At 39.8% G+C, this 13,107-nt stretch overlaps 1 protein-coding gene and 1 long non-coding RNA gene across 4 annotated transcripts in view; both read left to right on the top strand.

Moving 5' to 3' along the window:
• slc12a2 (solute carrier family 12 member 2) overlaps positions 1-13,107 on the top strand; it is a 254,349-nt gene that overhangs the window by 16,636 nt on the left and 224,606 nt on the right. The window lies entirely within an intron of this gene.
• Positions 1,024-10,521, top strand: LOC125487979. Its single transcript, XR_007266183.1, has 3 exons — positions 1,024-2,959; positions 6,039-6,120; positions 7,333-10,521. It is a non-coding gene; the product is annotated as an uncharacterized LOC125487979 (long non-coding RNA).

The raw sequence follows: 13,107 nt of genomic DNA, 5'->3' as shown, positions 1-13,107 counted from the left end.
TTTTCTGAAGGAGGGTCTAGGCCCAAAATGTCAGCTTTCCTGCTCCTCTGATGCTGCTTGGCCTGCTGTGTTTATCCAGCTCTACACCTTGTTTTCTCAGATTCTCCAGCATCTGCAGTTCCTGCTTTCTCTGTAAGTATTGATAGTGAGTCTGGACGTGACTGGTACCAGAAAACAGTCATGCCCTGAAGGAAGAATCTCTGGTGGCCCCAGAAGGTGATCTTGCAATGGTATTCCTAACAGACAGAGAAGGGCAGGTAGAGACCAAAGTTTGAATAGGTTAGACAAAAAGTAAAAGCCACAGAATAATTTTGTAAAAGAACGAGAAGCAAAATTCCTTGTGATCATAAAGTTGCGCAGGCTTGTATGTAATAAACTTAAGAACAACTTGATTAAAGAAGCAGAAACAAAAGGCAAGATAAATAATATTGGCAATTTTAAGATTAATTCTGGACCAGTTAAGGACTGATTTCAGCTTTAGCTAAAGCAAGGTGATGAGTAGGAATTTTGAAGAATAATTTGGTGATATAGATATTTGTATGAACTCTTCCACATTTTAACTCTTTCACCTATGTATTTAAGCAAGTCCAGATCAATTGATATAAAAGCCACATGTGTGCAAAAAGAGGTGCTTCTGTGACTGCGTCAAGAGTCAGTACTTGGGATGAAGTATAGAAGTTAAACAAATGCATCTATGATGTGAATGTTATTTTTAGGGTGTGGTGTTTTTCAGTGAGATCAGTTTTAATAAAAGTCGGTATGCTCAGCTAAAAGTAGATCCTTTAAAGTTTATTAGCACCCTAAAGGAAATTTTCAAACACCTTCATGATGCATGTTGATAATTTCTTATGGAATGATATTCTGGAATTTGAAAATATTGATAAAAATTTGAGAAAAGAGTGGCACGGTGGCTCAGTGGTTAGCACTGCTGCCTCACAGCGCCAGGGACCTGGATTCAGTTCCACTCTCAGGCAACTGTCTGTGTGGAGTTTGCACATTCTCCCTGTACCTGTCTGGGTTTCCACCAGCTGCTCCAGTTTCTCCCACAGTCCAAAGATGTGCAAGTTAGGTGGATTGGCCATTCTAAATTGTCTGTAGTGTCCATGGATGTTCAGGCCAGTAGGTTAGCCTTTGGAAATGTGGGGTTACTTTGTGGGGGGTGGGTCTGTGTGGGACGTTGTTTGGAGGGTCTGTGTGGACCTGATGGGCCAATTGGCCTGCTTCCAGGCTGTAGGGTTTCTATGATTCTAAATATACTATTAAGAATTGGGAATCAAATTTGTGAAGTTTTTAAATATTTGATTAACATATCAAACAGTGTCAGTCTGGACACACTTTAAATCAACAAGCTTCTTTAGACACTGTTATTCAGATCTGGTTTATATTTCCTAGGGCATCAGAGAAAGCTGATATTTTATCAGAAGAAGAGCAGAGGACTTGAGAAGCTTAATGGTCAGTTGTACTAGTTGTGCACTCAGAATAGACCACATGCTAGCTTTGGTGTATCAATACTAACTGCAAAAATGAAACACACTGGAGTTGGGAAGACTTTAAAGCCAAATAAAACATCAAGAAATTAAATTGCAATAAATGCATACAGAATTTCCCAAACTTAGGTACTTAACAAACATGAAACTAGTCTTTTTCAGTGATGTTACACAAACTGCTTTTCTAGATGGATATTCTAGTGCATCTGCTTTCTAGTATTTCTGAGAGGTGAGAATGGGACATGGCCTCTGTCTTGGGAAGCTAAGAAAGTACAAGGGGCTGTCAAAGTACTCTAGTAGCCAAAACATTGGCTCTTCTGAAAGCAATAGAGATCAATTTACATTGGTCAAAAAATGTAAGTAGTATTGTGTAGAATGGGCATACTGAAATAGTATATTCATTAAATGTTACATAAAGAATTGGTCTAGTGGTATTACCGCTAGACTGTTAAACCAGAGACCCAGGAATGTTCCAGGGACCTGGGTTCGAATCCACATGGTTGGTTGAATCTAAATTCAATTAGAAAGAAACAAAATCTGGAATTAGGGTCTATTGATGACCGTGAATTCATTGCCGATTGTCAGGAAAACCTCTCTGATTCACTAATGTCCTTTAGGGAAGGAAACTGCCATCCTTACCTGGTCTGGCCTACATGTGACTCCAATCCCACAGCAATATGGTTGACTCTTAACTGCCCTGGGCAGTTAGGGATGGGCAATAAATGTTGGCCTAGACAGCAATGTGAATGAATATAAAAGTGTATTTCATAGATTACTAACCATTCATTAAGACTTGCATACATTTGTATAATTGCTATGTCTGAGGTCCATGCTTTCCACAGATGAAGGCAGCATCAGCAAGAGTTGTGACCTCATGCACCGATTTTTTTTTTCTTTATTCATTTAGGGGATGAAGGCATCGCTGGCTAGGCCAGCATTTATTGTCCATCCCTAATTGCCCAGAGGGAAGTTAAGAGTCAACCACATTGCTGTGGGTCTGGAGTCACATGTAGGCCAGACCAGGTAAGGATGGCAGTTTCCTTCCCGAAAGGACATTAGTGAACCAGATGGGTTTTTCTGACAATCGGCAATGGATTCATGGTCATCATTAGCCTCTTAATTCCAGATATTTATTGAATTCAAATTCCACCACCTGCCGTGGCGGGATTCAAACCCAGATCCCCAGAACATTACCTAGTTCTCTGGATTAATAGTCCAGCGATAATACGACTAGACCATTGCCTCCCCATTGAGTCTCCATTGAGTCTCTCTGTAAATGTTCACTGCAGCAGGAATGCCTGCCAGGATACCAACGTCCTGATCCTCAATGGCCTCCAAGACACAGCATCTGCCTCTGGAATGAGCAGAGTTTGAAGAGACCTGTGACCTCAAATGTGACCTCTCCCTGTCTCCACTGCCTCACTTGTGATATGTGAGTCACCAACTACCCACTTTACTGACATCACCAGATGGTGAGTATCTGAGTTGGTGCCAAATCAATCTGAGTTCGGTGATGGTGCATCCTCAGAGGAGTGACCTCCTCTAAGGCATATTCAGGGACCTGGATTATCTCCAGAGACACATGAAGGTCCTGTGGGAAATAAAAGGCATGAATGAGTTCTGTTAACATAAGAACGGTTTACCTTAACGTTACGCATCCCATCATATTTTGTGTAATCCCTGAATAAAGGCAACACACGCGAGTGTTCTTTTCCATGTGGCTTGCTATTTAATTCAGTCATCGAGAAGCTGACAGGCTGGATCTCAGATAGCAAGGCACACTGGTACCTATCGACTTTCACAGCCTGATCTGCGTTCGTTCACTGTGAGATGATTGGAGGACCACTCCTGGCCTCTCCCTCTTGTTTCGTACAGTGTATTCAGTCTAGGATCTTTTGAAAAAAGACATCTGTGTTGAATGCGAATAGTGACTATTTGTTAAGGATGAGTGTGAGTGTCAGTAGCAATGGGCATGGACAGCAAGTGCTACTGGTAATTGTGTGGTAAGCTGGTATAGTGAATAGGTTTGAGAAAGCACAGTGAACGGTTGATGTGTACATCAGAGCACTGTGGAATGTTCTGTTTCACCTTTCTTATCCTGCTCAACTTGTTAAAATGTTTCTGAGGAAGGGCTACTCGACCCAAAACGTTAACTCTGATTTCTCTCCGCAGATGCTGCCAGAACTGCTGAGCTTTCCCAGCAACTTCTGATTGTGTTTCTGATTTACAGCATCTGCAGTTCTTTCAGTTTTTAAAATGCTTCCTGCATGGTTTCCAGGAGAGTGGTTCTATTTTTCTTCCGCTATCATCTTGTGCCACCTCTAATCACAGTTTCTCAGTGGCTGAAGCTAACTTTAGCCTCCCATTGTTAGAGAACTGGATATCGCTCCAATCTGTACAATTCAGAAGGCATCGCTGAATTTGGATGTATCTTTTGCTCTATTGCCTACCGACTCCTACTGCTTCACTTTGCCTGTTTCGGGGATACCTTTAAACGGTGCAGTTGAAATCGCAACATGCAGGCCATCACCATGCATGCTCAGGTTGTTTAGTCATGTCAAAGCATTGGTGAGTTTAAAGTAACCATGGCGTGTTATACAGATGTGACACATGTATTACACTTAGTTCATGTTCCCCATCAAATGATTGATATCCACTAACTGCAGCACATCACAAATATAAAATCCAACTCATAGAATTTTGGTATTCATGGTAAAAATAAAGAATGTCCTTCATGCAGTGAAATGCATACAGAATGTTGATTAATATTCTCAAATAGGGATAGGTCATTCCATTCCACCAGAACAATGTTTTCCTCCTGAACAGGACAACAATTGAGAGGAGTGGAGAATTTTCACTGTTCATAAAGCCAGCTATAAAGTATTATTTGCCAATAAGTTGCAAATTTCAAACAAATAAAAAGTTTGACAACTTTTCAAGAGGACCATTTTTTAAAAATAAATGTTAAGTTCTTGAATGTTAATTTCGTCATATAAAACAATGTTACGTTCATAGAATGCTTCATTAAACATTCAATGTCATTATTGTATTGCCCAGTCTAAAATTTACACCCTGTTAAATGATATTTATAAATTTTTAGTTCAATGTACAGAAATTTCATGAAAGCTGTGAATCAAAGCCAATAAAATAATTCAGGTAAATAAAACAAAAGAATTGCGAATGCTGGAAATCTGAAACAGAAGCAGAAAATTGCTGGAGAAACTCAGCAGGTCTGGCAGCATCTGTGGAGAGAAAGCAGAGTTAATATTTCGGGTCCAGTGACCCATCTTCGGAACCAGAAAGGTTGACTCCTTTTCTCTGGCCAGAGATGCTGCCAGACCTGCTAAGTTCCTCCAGCAATTTCTGTCTTTGTAAAAGAAGTCAGGCATTCTGATAGTACAATTCATTCTACAAATACCAAACTATTAAAGGTATAATTGCATTTTCAAATGGAGAGAGTCTACTCATGTGTTTTGTATCCTTAAACAATTACATTAATTTATAGAAAACAAATGACAGCTGGACAACTCAGATGTTGTTTAAATTTATTTTGGAGTTATTGCTGAATTATCATTTGGGCAGTGGTAATTGAGTAATAATTTGGATGTCCTACCTTTTGTTATTCATCTATCTCAAAGTATCACATTTGAGTGAATAGATGCTGATCATGTAAATTGACTCAGAGATTAGCAAAGAAAAGTGGGATGTGAATAATGCAGTAGAGGGTCTAGGCCCGAAACGTCAGCCTTTCCTGCTCCTCTGATGCTGCTTGGCCTGCTGTGTTCATCCAGCTCTACACCTTGTTATCTCTTGTGAATAATGCATGTCATTATTAATATGCAAACCTGGCAACAACTTGTGGCAAGGAAGAAACAATTAATCAATTCTGAGGCACTATAAGTCGCAGGCTGTTTTGCTATTCCCCTTTATTAGCTTCATAAAAACAAAATCTCACCCATACGTTCCTTATAATTTTCATGAAATTGCTACATTTTCACAGTAATTGTCTATTATATTCATCACAATGAATTAAGTTTAATAATTAGCAGCATAAGTGCCCTTTTCTTTGTCTGATAACTGCCAATCAACCTCCCTTACTTGGAAATTGAACAATTAAAATTGTGACATCTCAATTTTTCATGTAGTGATGGCAGAATCTGTACTTTTTGAATTGGAAATTTTAAGAATTACATTTTTTCTTTAATTAGTTCACACTGTCACTTATTAATCTCTTTATTTCTCTTTCTGTACATGATTTAACATTCACCCACTTTAATTCAACCTCTCTCTCAATTCTCCCTCCAAATATTTCTCAGTCTTGAAATCTCCGTGGCTAAGAAGCTACACTGTTTGACCTATTTTTCACCAAAGTCACAAATGGCTTGTTGCCCTCTCCACACTCTATCAATTTGCACTTCCAGGAACCTCGTAGGAAAAACAATTATTGACCTGAAGGGTACAAGAGCAAGTTTAATTAACAGGACACTGCAAAAAATTCTGAGCTGTTAAATGTCTAGCCTTTGAAAGATTGTTTGCATTTCTGTTTTTTAGATTTATTCTTTTATTGGGTGTAGCCATTGTTGGCTAAGCCAGCATTCATTTGCTGCCTGGAATTGCTCTTGAGAAGGCGATGGTGAGTTGCTTCTGGAGATGCCATGTAGTCTAACTGATTAAGGTACACCCACAGTGCTGTTTGGAAGGAGTTTGACTTGGCAACAGTAAATGAATGGCAATATAGTTCATAGTCAGGATTGTGTGTGACCTAGAAGGAAACTCACTGGTGGTAGTGTTCACATGTATCTTCTGCCCTGGATCTTCTCAGTGATACTAATGTGGACTGGAAGGTTCTGTTCAATGTGCCTTGGTGTGTTGCTACAGTTCATCTTATACATTGTACACACTCACCGATGGCGGGAGGAACGGTGGCTCAGAAGTTCGCACTGCTGCCTCACAGCGCCAGGGACCTGGGTTCGATTCCACCCTTGGGTGGCTGTCTGTGTGGAGTTTGCACATTCTCCCTCTGTCTGTGTGGGTTTCCTCCCACAGTTCAAAGATGTGCAGGTTAAGTGGATTGGCCATGGGAAATTGCCCATAGTGTCCAGGGCTGTGCAGGCTAGGTGGGTTAGCCAATAGGAAATCTGGCTTTACAGAGATAGAATCCCTACAGTGTGGCAACAGGCCCTTCGGCCCAACAAGTCTACACCAACCCTTAGAGCACCCCACTCAGACCCATCCACCTAATCTACACATCCCTGAACACTATGGGCAATTTAACGTGGCCAATCCACCCTAGCCTGCACATCTTTGAACTGTGAGAGGAAATCGGAGCACCCGGAGGAAACCCACACAGACACGGGGAGAATGTGCAAACTCCACACAGACAGTCGCCTGAGGGTGGAATTGAACCCGGGTCCCTGGCACTGGGAGGCAGCAGATAGTATAGGGGAGGTTGGGATGCTCTTTGGAGTGTGGACTCGATGGGCCAAATGGCTCCTACCGTACTTTCGGGATTCTATGGTATGAATGAATACTCAATGAGCTGGGCGGGGTACCAATCAAGCTTTGTCCTGGTTGGTGTAGAGTTTTTTGAGTGTTGTTGAAGCTGCACTCCTCCGGGAAAGTGCAAAGTGTGAGTGATCAGCTTTGGGAAATGCACCTTTTGTTGTGTTTTGTACACTCTGGCCGGAGATTTATAATTTCCTTTTAGTTTGGTCCAGCAAAATGTTTTAAAGTGTACAGCTTGCATTGATTCAACATGTTCAGTAGATAGCTCCCCCTAGCACTTTAAGAGCAAATTAATGAAAGGCCATTAAACTTAAACATTAACTCTGTTTTCTCTCCACAGATGCTACGTGATCTGATGTGTACTTTCAGCCTTTTCCATTTTAATTCCATATTTCATACAGCTGCAATATTTTGATTTTTCAAGATCAAGTCAATGCTTAGTGTTCATTGTAAAGTTAAAGAAAATAACCAAAGACATGGTCAACAAGATAGATTTTGAGGAGGTTTTTGAACATGGACAGAGACAATAATGGGAAGGGTTATGGGAAAGAATTCCAGACCTAAACCGATGACAGAATAGTTCCTTCTGTACTGCTGTAATAATACTGTTAACCAGATTATAATGTTCGGTGTTAGCAGGATTCACTATTTAAGTGTTATGTTGTAATCAGTTTTGTCAGTGCAGTACTTACAGCATGAATGGGGAAACAGATTTCAGTCAGAATTCTTGGAGCAGGTATGAAGATTTGTGTTCCATTAATCTGAACTGTTTTTGATGTACCTTTCAGGGGCCAACATTATTGTAATCCACTTCACCGCTTGTACATGTTTTTGTTTCTGCTAATGCAATTAAGATTAAAAGCCCAGCAATTGTTAGTGGCAAAGATAGGAATGCCTGTGCCATTAATTTTAATAGAAGAGTAATCACTTTTCTCTCTAATAGGGGGACACTTCAGTTAAAATAGCAGATAGAAGGATATTGCACTAAAATGCTGAGTCTTCATCTGCTCATGAAAATTAATTCCCAGGTTACAGTTACAATCATTTATATTACAACAGTATTTTCAATAAAGTACTTCTTTGTCCATGTTCTTTCATCTCCTAGTTGCTTCATATGGGCGGAAACAATTAATATACTTTATAACTCCTTGCCCAAAAATCTACACGACATGTCAAAGTGCAACAAATAGTGCGGATGGGTTCAACCAAAGTCAGGACCATACCATAGTCAATCTGACCTAATTAATATTTGCTAACAGAGATCCCTGTTTTTTTTTTCCTTTATTCATTCATGGGATGAGGGCAACGCTGGCCAGGCAGCATTTATTGCCCACCCCTAATTGCCCAGAGGGCAGTTCAGAGTCAACCACGTTGCTGTAGGTCTGAAGTCACATGTAGGCCAGACCAGGTAAGGATGACAGTTTCCTTCTCTAAAGGACATTAGTGAACCAGAAAGGTTTTTCCTGACAATCGACAATAGATTCATCATCAACATTATACTCTTAATTCCAGATATTTTATCGAATTCAAATTCTACCAACTTCGAACCCGGGTCCCCAGAATGTTATCTGCAAGTCTGGATTAACAGTCCAGCGATAATACCATTAGGCCATCGCCTCCCCTTTAGTTACTGGGATAAATTTATTCCCTTAACCTTAGGAAGTGGAAGGCCGATGTAGTACCATCATTGTATTGCCCCAATTATATTAGCTGAGTCATCATAAAACGTGTTGGCCTGTCCAGGCTATATGTCTTTGTAACAGTGCAATTTTTTTTAGGAGTTAATTATGACTTGATTAGCGGGTGCAAAGATACTTGATGACCTTTTTGTAAAATTGAAGAATGCATGTTTGACAGGTCATTTCACTTGTATTCTCAACTTGATTATTCTATGCGTATACTAGAAATAAACATTTAACTGAGGCTGCTTAGTTCATCTTATTGGCTATTTTGGCAGCCAGTCACTCCCTTACTTTCCATTGTTATCTCAATTCTATTAATTCAGAAGACAAATATTCTGAATGATAACACCAACATATTTATAGAATATTAAGTGGTTTGATGTATTGAGAAAAGGCTGAGTAAATTTTATTAATTGACAAGAAAGGCTTTATGGTTTTATTTTCTATTTTTATTTTTTATTTTCTATTTTATTTTATTAGACCATAAGACCATTTCAAATAAATCTTATAAAGTGTAATATGGTGTGTTTTTTTCCTTTTATCTATAATAAACTTTAATATTATTTTGTTAAAAGTACATAGGCGACCTCTTGTGAATATATTCAGTGACTGACCACCCAGTAAAATAAAATTATTTTTTTTTTATTTTCTATTTTTTATTTTCTATCGTCAAATTATTTTAATGGTGCAACTCCATGGTAGTCATACTAATGTCATATTACATAACAATATTCATTAAGACTATATAGTTGCACATTAAATGTCCATGGTCTAGGTTAGGCTTTGAAAATTAGGAAAGAAAGAACTTACGTTCACACAGAATCATATTCTGCCTTTAGGACCACTTTTGAAACATGGCAATCAATGTTTAAACAGCAAGATCCCACAAATCACAAACGAGTGAATGTTCAGACAATGACTGTAACTTCCATGAGGGTGGCTCCTGATCCTCTGCGGTAATGTTGACAGGAGACCAAGGGGACCCCAAAAGAAGCAATGCTAAGATTTTCAATTCTTTGCATTGTTTCTCCAGGGGGTGGGGTGCAGGGGCAGATAGCAGCAATGTGGTTCTGGTAACCTTTGAATTAAGTTATTAAGAAGATTTAGATAAACCCCGCTGAGTATGTTTTGGATGATGGTTGAAAGAAAGGTGTTGCTTAGTTACCGAGAACTCCTTCATCTGTTTCCTCACCCACTTCTATTCTGATATCTCCACCTTTGGCCTTTTATTCCTTTCCAAACCTAATCTTGGGGAACAGCATGTTCTTTCAGTTAAATATTTGACAACTCCCTGGCCTTGATATTGACTTTAATAATTTCAGATTTTAACTTTATCCCTCTTTTTATTTTCAGCAAGTGATGCTGACAAGGTGGATTCTAATTAGGAATAAAGGAACAGGAGTAGGCCATTCAGCCCTTCCAGCCTGTTCCACTATTCAATGAGATCATGGCTGATCTGCAGCCTAGTTCCATATACTTGCCTTTGGTCTATTTCCCTTGAATTCCTGTTAAGGAAAGGTATTATCTATCTCAGGTTTAAAATGTGGGTGTGCAGTGAACTTGGTAGAGAAGAAGATAGAGTGGTGCTGGGGGTGGGAAGTTATCTGACACAACACACTGGTGGGACATGTGCTTCTGTATTCACCTAGCCTGCTGGATTCTATTCCCCTTTGTAGATCTTCTCCAAACCGAGAAATCAAGTACAGACGTGTCAACTAAACAAGTGGAAACAGGGTGACCTTTCATTGGAGTTTGAATATGTGCTATGTGGTTGGGGGTAGATGGAATTAATTTTTATTGTTAATGTTTGCCATAAGACCATTTCAAATAAATCTTATAAAGTGTAATATAGTGTGTTTTTTTCCTTTTGTGTATAATAAACTTTAATATTATTTTGTTATAAGTACATAGGCGACTTCTTGTGAATATATTCAGTGACTGACCACCCAGTAAACAAACTGAAAAACTAAAACTGATGGCCTATCTTTCATTATGTTTCTTCAAATTGTCTCATAGTACAATCGCTTTTGCTTGAAGCATAGGAACATAGAACTTAGGAGCACGAGTTGACCATTCAACTCTTTAAGCTTGCTGTACCATTCAGTAAAGTCATGGCTAATCTGGTTGTGGTCTCAACTCTTCTTTCACATCTGCATCCCATAACCCTTGATACCCTCATTGATCTAAAGTCTATCTAGCTCAGCATTGAATAAATTCAATGAACCAATCTTCACCATTTACTGGGGAAGGTAATTCCACAGACTGACAACCCTCTGAGAGAAAAACTTTCCTACTCAACTCCAAATGAAAAGCAAGCCCTGTGAGTTCTGGTCTATCCTACAAGGAAAAGCACCCTGTCAGAATTCACCCTCTCAGGAACTGATATGTTCTAAAAAGGTCATGTCTCATTCTTCTAAATTCCAACAGGTAAAAGCCCAAGCTGTTTAACATTCCTTCATAAGATAAGCTGAGCACTGTCTATCAGTTAGAGCTTACCCAAGGCTTATTGAAAGGGAAAGCAACTAACCACAATACATAATTCTATTGTTGTGTGTACAACTCAAATTGATTTTATTTTACGTCTTACTGATGTTTTCCTCTTGGTGCATTAATACATTTACATAATGCATGAAACAGTTATTCACCCAGCCCTGCAAAACATATGTCTGTAAGTTTCATTTCTTAAACAAGGCAGTTCAAGAGTACAGTGCCATAAGAAATATCTGCTTGCAGGCATATCAATTCCAGACATATGGTTTTTGACTTGACAAACAACCATCACCCCAAGAGATTGCTATTGTCCAAGCAACATTTACCATCCTCTCTCAGGAGCTGAAGAGTTGAATTCAAGAGAACCATGTGATCATTGTAAAGATACCATCTACTTGTTGTTTTAACTCTTGGGTTCTCTCTCAGGCACTTCCCGTTGTTATTGCAATGTAAGACCCAGTCACCTCACTCCGCGCGTTTGTGTAAGCCAGGTGACAGCTGTTTCATACCGAGTGGCAGTTTGCCATGTTTGTTTTCCAAATACGAAGGTTCGGCACCGAAAAACACAGATGGATATTATTGCTAAAGCCCAGGAGTATCAGGCGCAATACATTGTATGCACGATTGGAGGTACAGAGAAATGAATTAGAGACTAGTAGTTTAGTTTATCTGGAAAATAAACCCCAAGGGCGTGATTTTCTGCTCCCAGAGATGGTGAGAGTAGTGGTGGGGGTAATAATTTTTTTTATTCAACAATGGGCAGTGTGCTGGACTAGCATTTATTGCCCTTCCTAGAGAAGCTGGTGGTGAGCTTCCTTCTTGAACTGCTGCAGGCCATGTGCTGTGGGTTGACCCACAATGCCCTTAGTGGAGGAATTCCAGGATTTTGACCCAGCGACAGTAAAGGAATGACGTAATATTTTCAGGTCAGCCTGGTGAGTGGCTTGGAGGGAAACTTGCAGGGGATGATGTTCCCATGTGTTTGCTGCCATTTTCCTTCCAGATGGAAGTGTTCATTGGTTTGAAAGGTGCTGTCTAAAGGAGCTTTAGTGAATTTCTGTGGTGAGTCCAGAAAACAGATTCTCACTGTTGAGATAAAGTTCAGCAATTAAGAGCTCTCCCTCCTCAGAAGGCAAATCAGCCTTCTCGTCATTAGACTGTGAGAACCTATTCTACATCAATTGCACAACTCATCTGAAATAACTTTTTCTTTCTGATTAACTTCTGTCCAATCAAGATAGTTGATGCTTTGGTTAGAGTATTGGCTTGGATAGAGAATTGGCTGACTGACAGAAAGCAGAGGGCCAGGATAAATGGGTCCTTCTCTGGATGGTGAACTGTAACTAGTGGGGAGCTACAGGGTTCAGTTCTCGGACCGCAACTATTTACAATCTATATAAATGATCTGCAAAAGAAACAGAGTGTAACATAGCGAAGTTCACGGATAATACTAAAATAGGTGGAGATAAAGAGTTTACAGATGGATATTGATAGGCTCAGAGAATGGGCCAAATCTGGCAGATGGAGTTTATTATAACTGTGAGGTTATCCATTGCGGCTGGGAAAGTAAAAGGGCTAATTATTATTTAAATGGGAAGCAGATTCAAAGTGTATCAGTGCAGAGGGATCTGGGTGTCCTTGTGCATGAATCACAGAAAGTGGGTATGAAGGTTCAGCATATAATAAGAAAGGCAAATGGAATCCAGGCATTTATTGCAAAAGGTTTCGGATTATAAGAATAAAGAAATATTGTTACAGTTATATAAGGTGTCGGTGAGACAACACCTGGAGTACTGTATTCCGCTTGGGAACCCTGCAGCCCAATGGTATCAATGTGGATTTCACAAGTTTCAAAATCTCCCCTCCCCCCACCGCATCCCAAAACCAGTCCAACTCGTCCCTGCCTCCCTAACCTGTTCTTCCTCCCACCTATCCCCTCCTCC

The sequence above is a fragment of the Rhincodon typus genome, chromosome 3, assembly GCF_021869965.1.
Source record: "Rhincodon typus isolate 14 chromosome 3, sRhiTyp1.1, whole genome shotgun sequence".
Classification (NCBI taxonomy): Eukaryota; Metazoa; Chordata; class Chondrichthyes; order Orectolobiformes; family Rhincodontidae; genus Rhincodon; species Rhincodon typus.
This window is presented reverse-complemented; position numbering and strand designations above follow the sequence as displayed.